The sequence below is a fragment of the Phaenicophaeus curvirostris genome, chromosome 1 (assembly GCF_032191515.1).
Source record: "Phaenicophaeus curvirostris isolate KB17595 chromosome 1, BPBGC_Pcur_1.0, whole genome shotgun sequence".
NCBI lineage: Eukaryota > Metazoa > Chordata > Aves > Cuculiformes > Cuculidae > Phaenicophaeus > Phaenicophaeus curvirostris.
In genome coordinates this window covers 35,837,915-35,853,722 of record NC_091392.1, presented here as the reverse complement: position 1 = coordinate 35,853,722, position 15,808 = coordinate 35,837,915, and the positions used below count along the sequence as shown (strand labels likewise).

The 15,808-nt window shown below is 39.0% G+C and overlaps 1 protein-coding gene across 13 annotated transcripts in view; it reads right to left on the bottom strand.

Annotated features, from left to right (window-relative positions):
• The window catches only part of GRIP1 (glutamate receptor interacting protein 1), a 334,393-nt gene that overhangs the window by 105,308 nt on the left and 213,277 nt on the right, over window positions 1-15,808 (bottom strand). The gene's annotated exons all lie outside the window — the stretch shown is intronic.

Sequence of the window (15,808 nt, the reverse complement as noted above, 5' to 3'; positions counted from 1 at the left end):
CTGAATGCTGACTCAATGCTCCATGTCATGTTTAGACTCAAAGGCTCTGAATAGCAGAGCTGAAAAGGATGGGGTAAAACTCGAATAACGATTAGTTGATGACCGGCTTGATAGAAAAAGCCCTTTTTGGTTTTAATATGATCACGGAAACTTTCCTTTTTCTCAGGTTAAGAAGCTTCATATCTCAAAGACTTCAGTGAGAGGTACCAGCCCTGTTGAGGAGTGAAAGGCTTGCAAGAAGCTTTTGAATATTCTGGCTATAAAGATACATTCCGTTCCCTTTGGGATCTGTCAGTGGGCGGTTCCTTTTCTGTCCTAACGATTGATTGGAGAAAACATCAGAAAGCTGTTGCCAAATAGGCCAGGCACATTTACGCCTAATGAACGGAACCGTGACAGCCTGTGTCTAAATAGGAGGTTATGTGGAACACCTACTGATCAACCTCAATGCACAAGAGACCACTAAAATAGCGGGATGAGCAGATGAATCATCAATTAGAGGCAGTATTAGGCAGAAAATGAGTCACTTCTACATCCCTCTCAAGAGCAGAATTATGGTAGGGAAAAAATGAACTATATCATATCTTTACAAAGGACAAGCTATAAGCCCAGGAAACAAATCTGAATAAAAGAGAAGAAATAATACATTTCATTACTTCAGTCAAAAGAAAGGAATCAGAAGAAATTAGGCTTCTGTCTTGCTCGTCCTTTAATTGAGTGCTCAAACACTTTAAATTATTATCAAATCCTTCTATCTGCATATTTTCCTTCAGGTTCCAAAGGACCGATGCGTCTACAGCAATGTATATGAATATATGCTTAAATACAGATCAATGAGTAAAGGAATCAAAGACTACGTTATCTGGTATAGCATTCCCAGATCAAGCAGAACCATATAAACATTTTCTGGTGAATCAGCTTTTCTTTGCAGTTGATGCTCTTGACATTATAAGCCTTCTTTGCTAATTGCACTGTAATTGCATCTTGTAAACTCTCAATCTCTGTTAGAAACTTCCATCAAAGACAGCAGTCCATTCTTATACAAGCGAGATAAAGATTACGGTCAGTATAATTTAATTTAAAACCAGGTCTTGGAAAGAAATGACTAGAAGAGCTAGTTGGCTACCAGAACCTCTGCAACGTTAGGTGGATGCAGTAACAAAAAAAAGAAAAAGGCAAATACTGTTTCATACCCACGTACCTTGATGAAAATGCAGCAAGTAATGAAGAATGTACATTGGTAAAATACCTCACCAGCCAATATAATTGCTTTTTCTACAGTGAAATGAACTCTCATTCTTTTAGGACTACATTGTTACAAGGAGAAAGAAAGCTGGCTTGACTATACTGTAAGCTAGTATGCACTCTAAGAAAATAGAGCTGTCAGCTACAGGAAATAGAGAAGCATGAAAAAATACTAACATAGATCCAGCTAAACAATTTAAGAAAAAGTAAAGCTTTAGTCTTCCATTTGAGGAAAGTGGAAAAGCTAATATTATCATATATACAGAATATACATGCCCCCATTAAAGAAAAAAAAATCAAATAAGAGTGAACTAGAGCTTCTGAAACAATTAGGATTATGGGGTTTTTTTCTTTCATAGAAGAGGCACTGCTGAGCTCAAACTCAAGACAAAGCTCTCTGCACAGCCTTGCTAACTCATATCAGTACCAGAAAAGTAGAATTCATCAATAATGTGACTTACACCTCCCATCCATTACTACTTATTTGCAGGTGCTGAACGTGACAGCAGGTAGTGTGAGACATGCATTTTTCTATTAAAAAGCGGGCAGGAAACATAATACAATTTCTCAAGAACCAATGGACGGTGATGACTTTCGAACCCTATTTGAACGCGTGCCCTACTTATGAAAAAAATCTAACATTTTACAGAACAAATCAGTTCGCTCCTAGTCAGACTTACTACACATGAATTCTTTCATCGGACTGGGGAGAGGGCAAAAAGGAAAGAATTTTCACAAACAGACCTTTTTCATTGAATCTTTGTCACTGAGCAACTAAGTGAATCAGGTACAGTCTCTTGCTGGAATAGGATTTTCCCAATATTGCACTGCACTAGGACTGCTTGCAGTTATCCTATGTTCAGAATAAAGGACAAGCCTGCAAATCTTGCTGGTTAACGGTACCAATGAAGGAAGGGAGTGCATGCTCGAACTGTTTACTAGGGAGTCTGAGCAAGAAGTCTAGGATGTTCTACATAACAAATGGCAGATCCTAAAGGTAACAGAGACTGCTTATATGAGTGAGCTGATATCATCATTTAAGCATATTAACATTGAAGGCCTGCCAGATATTTATATAGCTTAGATGCTGCAATCACACTGAATTCCTTTATTTGTCTACAGACTTTCACAGCAAAACTAAAGGAGACCCAAAAGTTGCTCCATAAACTTTTGAAGCCCTATTACTGCAAAATACACCTAAGTGTTATTGGGAAAGAACAGTGAGCCACTGGATCATTAGTGGATTGGGAAGCTATTTTCAGGACAGAAAGGAATTCTTTTTCAATGCACATTTAACAGTAAAATTGTACTGCAACAAAACTAGAAATCAGTGCAAAGGATTTCCAGAAGCAAAGGAAAACAAATCTAACCACCTGGAGAAAGAACGTGAACAGCCTTATTGAGAAGCTTATTTGAGACAGGAGAGTAATATAAAGAGCAGACATGCAGAAATAGATGCCATCCTAAAGAGCAGAGAAACTAAAAAGATAAAAGTATAAAAGTAAGCCTGAATAGCCCTGAAATGACAGATGCCATTCACGCTGTCAAAAAGGGAAAAAACTGTTTGTGTGTATTAGCAAAGCTGTATGTGTGGCCACAAGAATTTATTATCAAATTAGAATTTATCGATGTCCCCATCCACTCTGTAGTTATTAAAAAATGTAGAGTAGAATGTATCATGATAGCAGCACCTAGAGGGATTTGTCTGAGTGTTTTGCATAACAAGCTTCCCCTTCAACGGCACAGATATGCTTCATAGTTGGAAGCCCAACCCAGCAAGACAGCACCCTGAAAATGCAAAGGAGCAAATGGGTATAAAGCATTCCCCCCGCAACAGGAGACAGTAACTAAAAATCAGCTAAAGCTGCAATGTATTTAAGAAACCACACATACAAAGCAGAGTGAGAAACCGTCCAGATTCAGAAGCACAGATCTCACCCAGCTACATCCTAATACTAATGTAATCCAGCTCTCCACAGGGAAGGAGCCATAGTCTGTAAAGAATTCACAGGCCAAACTGCCTCATCCCTGAGCACGGAAATGCCTTCACCTGGAAAAGGCAGACAGGCAGCTGCAAACCCTGCTGCTCGATGCACCAGCTCCTGCCCACGGCTGGAAGAATTACACTGCAGGTGGACTCGTTCGCTACAGTGGGGCTGGTGTAGCTATGCTGATATATTCTTGGAGCTGCATTAATTGCATTACTGTTTGAGGTTTTTTTTTCTTTTCTTCTAGCTAAGAGATTAGACAGCCCAGGGTAAACAACTTCTAACAAATCAGTAGGTCATTTTAAGGGAACTGCTATGCCAGCAGATTTCTTCGCTCAGTGACTACAGGAAACAAACCCTCTTATGTTGTTAACAGGCAAGGGTCATTACCCCTCCCAAATCATACCTGCATTTTGTTTGTGGTTGCCAATGTCCTCTACTGAACAAGGTGCCCACTGTGCTAATTCACCAGCTCCCTGGCAGAACACAGTGATAATCTTGGAAGGAACATCTTGGAGCTTGATCATGAACAGATCCTCCTCCTAGAAGCTACGCTAAAGCACATGGAGGACGGGGAGGTGATTAGTGGTAGCCAGCACAGCTTCACCAAGGGCATGTCCTGTGTGACCAACTTAGTGGCTTTCTGTGATGGGGTGATCACAATAGTGGACACAGGAAAGCCAACAAATATGATCTATCTGGACTGCTATAAAGACTTCTACACAGTCCCTCACAACATCCTTCTCTCTAAGTTGGAGAGAGACGGGTTGGATGGGTGAATTGTTCACTGGATAAGAAATTGGTTGGATGGTTGTATTCAGAGAGTTCACAAAGGCTTGTAGTCATAGGAGGAGGAGGGATTGGAGAGGGGAAGATTGGAGAGGGGAAGATTTAGACTAGATATAAGGAGGAACTCTTCACAATGAGGGTGGTGAGGCGCTGACACAGGTTGCCCAGGGAAGCTGTGGCTGCCCCATCCCTGGAGGTGTTCAAGGCCAGGCTGGATGGGGCCTTGGGCAGCCTGGTCTGGTGGGAGGTGTCCCTGCCCATGGCAGGGGGTGGGAATTAGATGATCTTTAAGGTCCCTTTCAACTCTATGATTCTATCATCCTTCTATCATCCTTCTATCATCCATCATTCTTAACCAGCAAAGCTAAATGATCTTCCTGTTTTCTCCTTTTCCTCACCCTCATGAAAGCAATAGCCCCAAATAGCTGTAACAGTAGTTCACATATCATCCTTTCAAAGCTCTGCACATAGTTCTTCTAATTAAAGACTGCAAAGACAATGATCAAATGGACAAACAAGTAGCCTTACTCCTTACATCTATTACTTTATGTTTATTGCCTTTAGCTATTGACTGTGAGGCAGATAAAGAGCTTTCTGCACTCTCTTGCCTATTTTTAACCTGGTGACATCTCTATCCTGTAACTGAATGATTCATTCTTTGAGTTAGGGACCATGTTGTGGCACATTTATATCATTCTGTGTTGCTTTTACTATACAGGGGAAGGGCCCCTGTCCAAGACTAAGGACTCCATACACTGTAACAAACTAACAGTAATGTAATCCTACGAAGATTGTACACTGCACAATGTGTATAGATATCTATATACAGAAAGTGTTTGGTTCTGTCCTAGCATAATGACCACATGAAATCTTTAGATGTTTGCTATATCCGATTGATTAATAATATCCCTTGAAGGATATCAGCTGGGGACACATAAAAGGGAATGAAAGTAAAGCCTAAAGATATTTCCTCAACAGTCAAGTCTAGGCATTCACCTTATTGGGCGGTTTATGGCCACTGAACCATCTGTGTGTCTCTCGAGGTGGCTCTGAAAGCAGTTGACACATGGATGTTGTTTACAGATGCAGTAAACCCTAAGAGCACTCCCTCCTTCAAGTCTCCACAGTTGTTTAGAGGATGCTTCCTCCACTGCTGCTGCTGCATATCCAGGTGGTAACTACCGAACCCAGTAGATGTGTACAAATCTTGTGCAGCACCAGGTGAACCCAGGAGGCGACTAAGCACAGCCGCGTCCCATCAGGTAAGAAGGGGAAGACTCTTCCCACCTTGCTGGGAGCAGCTTTTGAACAACTCAGCGGCTGCCGCTTTGGCTCTCCTACATGGAGAGGAAATGTGAAGATCCTTCACTGTCTCTCCCACACAACAGCTCCTTCTTTGCTCTACGTCACCATTCTCTTCTGCAAAGCCTGCATTCCTCTTGGCGCGGGTGAAATAACACAGCACCAAATTTGTAAGTGAGGAACTACAAATATAGGGGAAATTTTTAATATTGAGAAGCTAGTTAGCTACATTAAATTTTTTCAACAGTAGATATGAAAACATCTTTCAGTTTTCCATTTTCATACTTCAGCAGCATACCGATATCTCGCAAGAGGATAAGCTGCTCTTTGGCCAAGGGAGAAGTGAATTTAAACCTTTTTAGACTTGGAACATGTAGCTCCCAAGCAGCCTTCAGAACTCAAATGTTCCCCACTGTGAAGCATTTTCAACTAATGTGAGTTCCAAGACTCCACAAGGAAGCATACTACATCTTCAGCTGGCTACAATTCCAGCTGTCTCAGTGTACAAGAGGAGTAACATTGACTGCATGTGATGCTGCTCACACCCAAATATGGGATAGCACCCACCTCAGACTACAGAAGAATCACATATCAGTACAGAAGTAGAGGATAACAACAGAACAAGTTGTCAAGAGGATAATTTCAGCTGTCAGAAGAACATCCCCAAAATTAGTTTCAAAAAAAATAAAAGCACGAGAGTCACGGTTATTATTACAGCTATTACTTCAGGCATTCCTAGATCTGTAATACCCCATTCACAGAAATTTGCCACTCCTTAACTTTATAATGAAGAATATTTTTCACTAAATACAACAGTTTTTTATGAAGCCTGCCAGTACAGCACAAAATATCATAGGTTCTTATACCATCTATATCTGAGACTTACCATGATATTTATCTTTAAATGGCATAAAGCTCAGCATTATCTAAAAAATAATTTTTGGCATAGTATCACATCAGTGACTGTTGGTAAATTCTCTGTTATCCCCACAGCTTGCAGCTGGAGGCTGTCACAGATAAAAATAAACATGTATCCACTGACGTCTGTGGTTTACAGAAGCTCTGAAGTTCAGGAATGCTTAAGCAAAGTCACAGTACAACTTTTAGGACCATTCCTGCAGCAACTTACTCTCTTCTAAACTTAGACATTTCTGTTAAAGATCTTCCACTCCGTAAGAAAGCTGAAATATTTACTGGAGCAGAGACTCAACCCCCCATCTCACATTCACAGATGAGCACTTCGAAGTCCAGGTTCACAATCAGTCAGTCTTGCTTGCTTGCTCATTCTGATCAATCTTTTCGGTATGTCATACGAAGTAAAACAGATGAAAGCTATCTCCTCTACACTCAATTCTCAGCCCTGTACCAGATGAGACAGAAGAGGGAATCTGAACTCAAGATCCCCTGTGTACCCCTGAGAGTAGTCCAACCACTACAATGTCATCAGGACCACTCTAGAAAAATGCACCCAAGCCCACCTAAGTTCATCTCCTCAAATCTAGTTTTTTGTTTCTGGTAAAAGTGCATAAGCATTTTCTCTGACATGTTGCAAATTCTGGAAAACATGATTTTTCGTGTTGATCTACAGCAATGGAAAGGGAAAAAAACATTGAGAAGGGGGTTTAAGCTTGGTTAACACACTGCCCTACAGCATCCAGCTGAGATGACTTCTGTTAAAGACAGCAGACAAATCTTTCTCCCTGAACTTAAAATCCAAATAATTCTGAATGAAAATTAACTAAATAACTCTGAACACTTATGCAATAGCCCAATTAATGTAACCTACAGCAGTCACAATGAGATGGATACAAACACTACTTAACTGAATCTGTAACTGCTATAACAGCTGTAAATGAATCACAGCAAGGATACTACTATCCAGAACTGTTGGGTTTTTTTTAAATAACTAAAGCTTATAGAAATTCTAGAACTCAGTTTTACAATGGAATTATTAAACACACTTGAGTCAATATACCATACTAAAATTTTCTGGGAAGCAGTGAATAGTGGGAAGTTGGTTGCTAAGAGGAGATTTGGCACAAATGTTTTTAGCCTGGTCTAATTTTTATCCTTAGTAACCATTAATGACAACAATAATGACAAAATATCTCAGAAAATGTATCTTTCCTGGCAAAGGAGGAAATTTTTTAAAATATTTGCTTTTAAATAATACAAAAGTCTAGGGGAAAATTAACATCTGGTTACATAAATGTTTATCACAGTGTTACCACAGCTGTGTCAGATCATAATGGACTATAAACAGTTCAAAAAGGAGACAAAATTGGCTAGAGTTCTTTCAGCAGATGTATAATGTACAGATTTGGAATGTATGTGCTTCATGAAACAACAAAATGTCAACAATTTGCTTTGCCCACATGCTAACCCTTTCAGACTTGTCATGGTAGCTCCAACCATGAAAGAAAGCCTTTAATTTCTCCTACTGTTGCAGCGGAAAAACAATGTTTCAAGTTCCTTTTGGACCTAAGGCTTCAATCACTTCCAATAAGACTTCATTTTTGAAATGGCAATGCTGCTCTTCAAAGCATTATAGCTAAAATTTCCTAAGAGCGGCATGTAAAGGAGTCATTAATGAACTAGGCTTCAAGTAGGACAAATATGATTACGTTTACCCTTAATCCTTTCTTATCAAACTCTATGCTCAGTGCCCTCTAGCAGTCTTTATTATGAAAACACTGGGTTTCAAATGTTTCCGTAAGTAACATTTGTTGGTTTGTGTGACATGGAAAAATGAGAAGGAAGAGTTAGAATAGCTCCTCTGGTAATTTTCTTTCCCACATTTAGCAGACTGTCCACTGATTTTCTTAGAAACTTAATTTTAACAGCTATAGCACACAATGAATAACTATGTTGCCTCTCTAAAGTAAAAATTTATTCAATTTTATTATACTTTATGTAAATTTAATTCTCCTTTTCCCCCTGAATTTTATGGTTACTTATTACAGGAGCAGCTCAGTTTTAATCTAGAAGCAAGAGAAGTAGTTCTGCATAACCATGATTCCATTTCCTATTGATATTTACAATATCTCAGCATGTTTGGCCATTTGAAAAACAGTCTGAAGACCCTCCAAGTCTGCTTGTCCAAAATTAATTTCCTAAATCTGTGCTTAGGCACCTGAATGGAAATGCTTCATTTCCTAAAGGGCTATGTATGCTGATCTCCTTAAAAAGCTATTTTGCTCAGGAAATTTCAGAACTTTTCAATACCATCTGAAACACTCAGGATCTGCAGAAAGCTAAAAACACGTCTCAAGAGATATTAGCATATGGTGAAATTAACTTCAGTGGATTATCCAATAAAGAAGTAATCCTATTTATATAATACCCCAACCACAAACTACTTCAAATCTGATAAATGCCTTTTTGTTTATAAAGCATCAAGCATTTGTTAAGGGATTAAACCTGAATACCATAAACCAGAATCGTTACTGAATCGTTACATATCTTCATTCAAAGTGAGTTCCACTCTGCTGTCTTGAGATTCAGTTTATTGTTTCTGGAACTAATACAGGCATCAAAGAAGCGAAATATGTGAGGAATAACCAGAGCAGCTAGAAACTGAGAAACTAAGGATGTAAACCATTTTCCTCTGTGAGGCAGTCTGGGATTTTTCTTTTTACATATAAAAAGAAAAGATTGTAGACAATCTTATTCTAGAGGATGGAGCTACAGGACTTTTCATTTAAAAGGAAATTCCTAAGTGACACAGATCTCACTGACAGGAAACATTTCTAGACAGTCAAGCTACAATTCTTGCTCTGAACACCCGTAGTTTGTTCGGAGCTGCATCTTGGTCCATAGGAAGGTTTTGTTGTCCTCTCTGGACGCATGTTTAAGAGCATCATATCACTCTAATATACTGCTGCACACTGGCATTGCTTGAGGTGGCTTATGTATATAAGCTCTTCGGAAAAATAAAAAATTGAAATAATTTTCCTTTATGAAGCTCTAATAATTAAGAAATTCAATGACATTGTTTAACATTGATATATGTTAAATCAGCATCCCCCAAGAGCATATGAGCGAAACTTTGACAGAGGAACAACAATGTCAAGAAAATGATAAAAGTCCCAACAAGACTCCTGGAGAAGGAGCAGAGCAAAGCAGCAAGACTTGAGCCAAGGCAGTGGCCAAGGGGTAGAAAAACAGATGGCACTGATGTTACACCTTGTGGAAAAACACTTCTATTAATAAGTATTTACGTTAGAAACACATAAATGACCTTAATATTACCTTTTATTCTTTACTTTTGGTTCAGCTATCCCTTCCAGATGGGACTTTGCTGGGCTAGGAAGACAGTAATTGCTGACTAGGGAAAAATAAGCCAAGCTATAGCCTGGGGCTCCTGGATGATGCCCTCGAGCTAAGCCACTGAGCTCCTGATTGTTGTGGCTGCCCACCACCATGCCTCCTTGGGACAAAAGGCAATTGGCTTACCTGGAAGAAGTGATATGATCTGCTATTACATTTGTGGATAAAATTGAACAGGAGAAATATATATTAGTTTCCTAAGCTGTGTAAATCCCACACGGCACCTCCACTGTACCAACAGATATTAACAGCAACTTTCTTCTGCAACAAAACCGCTCCTGTGCTTTCTTAGCCTGACCTTGACACAGGTTTTCTCTGAAGTCTGACTGCTTTGAACTTAAAAAGTAGAAGTGACATTTAAAACTGCTGTTATATTCTTTTAAAACGTTCTGGGTTTTCCATTGGTGGAAATAAAATTCTCATCTCCCATCAGTATATAAATGGATAATCATCTTCTAGGACTACCCAAGGGGAAGACACACCTTCTACCTGTGCAGACCACACCACAAAGCAGATCAGAAATATCTTCCCAGGCTGTTGTCATTGCAGTTGACAGGGATTGAAGGAAGAGAGAATGCTAACTAAGAACCTCTCTACTGTCTGCCAGGGAAAGCAGGAACTAGTTGTATATGTGCTGGGGGAAGGCAATGACAGAGGTAATAGCTGAGACAGTGAGACCGTCACTGAAGCTGCATAAAAAGTAAGTAAAATATGTTAAACTGTTTAGAAAACAGGAGTTTAGTTTGCTTAAAAAAAAATAAACTGAGTCACAACACTACATTCAAAGACAAGAAGTTAGGAATGGTAATTTTTTAATGAGGTTATTCATCTCACCTCCATTCCAGTGCTGTACTAATGCTATTTGCAGTAAATCATATCATGTGTTCTTCAGCCTGCTTGTGTCTCTAAGTATCTCCAGTTACGACGTTTCCATCACTTCCCTTTGGAGACTGCTCCACAGGATGCATCAGATCTCACAGCTGGAGAACAATTCCCTCCATCAGTCTACAATTTTCTTTCCTTGCTTTAACTGTCATTCCATTATTCCTAATAACATTCTTCCCCCTCTCAGAAGATCTTATAAAATAATATCTCTCATGTACTGTTCATTCCAGAAATCATACAGATTACTGTGCTTACTGCTTAGGTCAGGATCCTACCAGTTTTTCTTTCTGGGCATGACTTACCACAAAGACTGGCTGATCTTGTCGCTGAAGCGTGGTGGTGTATAAACTAACCTCGTATTGGGATGCCCATTTGGGAAAGAGTGAAACTATTTCTTTAAAACAAAAATGCGCACTCTGGTGTGGACAACATTAAGAGTAAAGCATATTTTTGCATATTAGTAATACGTTGTATAAATTTATAGCATTATAGTTATTCTTTGTAACCCCAGTAATAAGGTTTATTTGATTCATAAAACAATTCTAACACTGCCACAAGGAGCTGCATAATGTTATACCAGTACTAGCAGATTTATATTAGCAAGCCAGTGGGATTGCCCCACTTTATTTACAGTTCAAATGACACACGTTAGTCCAAATTGGCACAACTCAGGCTTAGCAAAATGCTGATCTTTCAGAATGCACTTCTTTCAGGAGTCAGGATATAAACCTATCACCTTCCTCATGCTTTCATGAAATACTTCCCACTTTCAGCCCCCATCCTGGAAGAGTTTACCCTATATAACCACAAAGACTGCAATAGCTTTGACTAAGTTCAGATGTCAGCAAAACTTCACTGGTTTTAGAAGCTGTGACAAGTCTGAACACAGTGCAGAGTAAGTCTTTTGAAATAAAGTGCTGCGTTATTTTCAGAATGGGAACAAAGCATAGGAACAAAAGGGATGTCAGGCTGACAAAACAATATATATATATTTGTTTTACTCAAAGCTCACAAAAAGCCTGGGCCACCTTCTGTTCTCCAGACAGCATTTGTGCACCCAGCTCTTTACGGCAAGCCTTTTAACTTGTCAAATACTCTTTTATTTGCCAGTGCCCTCAGAGTCCTACTAAATGTCAAAGCTTATTTAGGGCAAGCAGCTGATCATCTGCAGCATTCTTCAAATTTTGAAATATGGTATTTGTTGGAACTGCTAGCCCACATCTTTGCCTATGTGCAACTTAGCCATGTTTGAGTCAGCTTTTTTTGTATTTCTGTGGAAAATACAACAAGTATGTGTGACATTCATGAAAAATGATATTCCTTCAAGAAGACAGGAAAATAATTTTTAATGTTTCTATGCATCAATCCCCCAACCTTTTTAACCAGGACGCTTTCTCCTTTAGGAATTCACAACACCTGAAACTCCTAGAAACAATAACAGCATCAACTACCACCTACTACAACTGCAGGAAGAATAAACATGGATTTCATATTTTTACAGTGTGAAAACTCTACTTAAACGTTTTTTTTCCCAAATGCTACAGTAATGGTGAGGTAATTATTAATTTTTTTTCTGTATTACCAGTGTATTGCCAGCACTTTCAGATCCATAACAGTACTGTGTGTGTGCATATGTGCTTAATTTTAATGAGGGGTTTATTAGATTCGTAAAATAATTTCAAAACAGACAGCAGAAAGCAATTAAAAATAAGAGGAAATCTCATACATTAAAAATACCTCAAACCAACCTGACAACCTGATAAAGGACTCTGCACAAACATGGCGTTTAAGGCAGAAACTCAATCTAACCATCCAGACTTGCCACATTCTGAAGGTCAAACAAGCCCTGGTTTTGGCAGACCAAGAGCATGATGAATGCCAGAGTCCAGCTCACTCTATCATGGTCAGTCTATGCCCCATCCAGGTTTTTATAATGAAGGACTGAGGGAAGCCACGCTGGTTTTATGAGCCTGAATAGAGTACAGGCAATTAGTGAAATGTCTATAAGATTTCAGACCCTACCAAAAGATAAATATATTAATATCTGCACGCTACACTGACAATGAAATACATCTGTTGCAAGATCCGGGGCAGGAGGTGGGGAGGAATTAAGCCAAATAGGCCACACGGTAATTTCAAAAAGAGGCTACATTCTTCATTATCTGAAGTCTCTAAAATGAGAATGTGGTGCAGAATACAGTACACACGAATGTAAACTGTCATTGGGAAGACAGGAGAAACATTCAAGGTAAGAAATGACAGAAAATATTAAAACTGCAATTCCTAACCAAGAACAGAACAAAATGCTCTCAATAACTAACTGTAGCTTTAAACTCAGAAGACAACTTCTTATTAACCATGCCAGGAAGCATCCTTATAGCCAGCATCACCACCCCTATCAACCAGAAGATGCAATTGCAGGCACAGCTGGAATTTTATTGACCAAATCAATGAGAAACACAGAGAAGAGAAACTGTATCAGTAACCAGGACAAGACGCCTGATAGACAACAGCAGAAGTTTGATATTTCAGGTATTTCAGGAAATAACTGGTATTTAAAAAATTCCAATGATTCCAAGCTATGATTCCCATATTGCACTGAACAAGCACATTGTTGAACACGCTCACTAAGACCACAAAGCAAGTGATGGTCTGAGACCCGTAACAATTGCTAGTAAAGGCAGTGACTTTTAACCTGTTCTCTGTCAAGCCCTGAAAGATCAGACTACTTTAAAGATCCCTAAGAAAAAAAGATGCCTTTACTCTCTACTGCAATTTCATTATGGAACATTTCTATCAAGGTGTGCAGCACCACTCAGTATCTAAATAAAGATAAACAGGCATAGTTGGCTGCCCTGAGAGCCTTAAAAAACACGTTTCTGCACTCTACAGCCAAGACATTCTGCCTTTCAGGTCTTATAAAGGCTCAAAGACACGCATTGTTTTGGGCTGGCTAGAAACTTAAACGCTTCTGAAAACATTTCCTAATAGGATTAGTATAACAAACACTGACTGCAGAACAAGTATAGCTGTCTCCTCTGATGGCCAGTGCCGGTTCAATGTGCTTTCAGCTCCTCTGGTGCATCCTTTGAAAAGAGAGCATGGGGAAAACATGCAGACCCATGGAAGAAGGAAGCCTTGCTTCTGCTATGGGAGTGCATGAGCCCATAGGGAGACAGAAGCATCAGCAGGGCAGGTTGTAGTAGGCGGAGGAGAGCAGAAAAGCAAATGCTGATAACAGAAATCAGCGGTGAACGTGCTGCATAAGCACTGAATAGGAGGACCTCCTGGGGACCTGAGAAGCCCTTGCAGAATTTGCAATAAATAAATGAATAAATAAATAAATAGAACATGTTTATTCCAAAAGTCTTGCTTGGTGAGGGGAAAAGGGAGAATGCTTACTATAAGTGAGAGGTCTAGGCAGATTTGTTTTAAAAGTAACGTGGATTCCCATCAGTCACTTTGAAAAATAAACACATTAAAACACACCAAAAGAGGTCTTCCAGCAGAAAGAACTGCCTTTCACTATGCATAATATAATACTCACTTAAATTATTCTTTGTGAGGATTATAAAACATCTTGCTAACACTTCCCTCTTGTCTCCTATACTCCACAAAATTTACATCACTATTCCTGTCTTCTTGCTTTAAGATAACAAATAATAAGCAGCTCATCGTCTACAAGGTTTATTGGTGTTCGAAGTTGCCATTCACCTGCCATTTCCATGTGAAATATAAACCCAAGGAGACTTATCCTCAAGGAAGCTGTAGGAAGCTAAGCTGGTGGTATTGACCTTAGACTCTCCGAACTTATATTGTCTCAGAGCTTATCATAAAAATATTGCTCTTTCTGTCAAAATTGGCTTCCACTGAACAGCTCTATGAAAGCAGCTCACATGCCTCATACTCCTGTGTAAAGTCAGAGTAGATGAAAGGGATGCTAAATAACAGAGCAGCACTTTTGCATGCTCCACAGCAGCATTCATTCTGCCTGCTTCCTTGTGTCCGGACTCCTCCCCTTTGTCGGGGCATTAGATTTTAACAGCATATCCAGAATAGAAGGAATAAAAAATGGAGATGAGGTGTGACAGAAAATGTAACAGAAAATAAATATATGCAATGCATAGGATGCCGTGTGTCAGATAAGTAAGAGGGAAAGAAGAGGAAAACAAAACTAAATCAGGTTGCAGAGGGAAAAGAAAGGAAGGAACAGTAGGGAGGGACGGATGGAAGAGACTAACCCCACTTCACAACACCTTCTCAATCCTCTCCCAAGCTCCTGTAACAAGTTGTATTTCCTTTGCTCATTATAGAGTAGAGCTGAAGCAGCTTTGAAATCACACAGAAGCTAAAAGTCCTCAGCTTTGAGTTGCTACTCCTAATAGCAAAAGGCCAAATCAGAAAACACTGGAGAAGATGATCTGACAAGAGACAGCAGGCCATCAGTATCACAGCAGGAATTAATGCTTTGCTGCTTTCCCTTCACGAGCTGTTTCCTCTGCTTCTGGGCTAATGCTCCTCCCTGTGAAAAGCAAATGAAATAAGGGCACTATGTAATATTTTCTATTACCATCATCAGCTCAAAGAAACTGAGTGGGAACTGAAAGTAAGAAGTTCAGGAAAAAATCTCTTAATACTTTTTTAAACTATGCAGGAATTTTTTATTCCAATAGTTCTGTTAATATTCTGTTTAGCAGAGAAGTAGAGATAACAATTACAGTGTAACTGCTAGCTTTACATGGATGGAATAAAAATATAAAATTGTCAATGACAACCTAAAGACAAATCAAAGTGAACATAAAGTCTTGACACAGAAATTATTTCTTTAACCATCACTATTCTCTACAGCTTGCCTATCTGGTATGATTTTTTCAGGGACTGGATTAGGTTCAGGATTGTTCATATCACTTCCAGTATAAAATAAAAGTCTATCAAGACATGCATTAAAAAAGTTAATTAAAAGTTGAATAAAATTATTACAGACATCAAACAATGCCTATTCCCCAAGTTCATGCCAAGATCCAAATACATGTCATATTTTATACAGACAATGTAAGTTATTTCATGATATTATTTTAAATAAAACTGATGAAGAATAACATGTTCCCATTATCCTCCACTAACAGATTCATTCAAAGTAAATCAGAAGTTAAAACAAGTAAGCTAATCACAAAAGGATTATTCCATTCATTGACACTGTCAGGATAATATCTGCAGTGTAGTCATACTGGCTACTACACCAATAGTAAAAGCAATATTTTTCTTTAAGC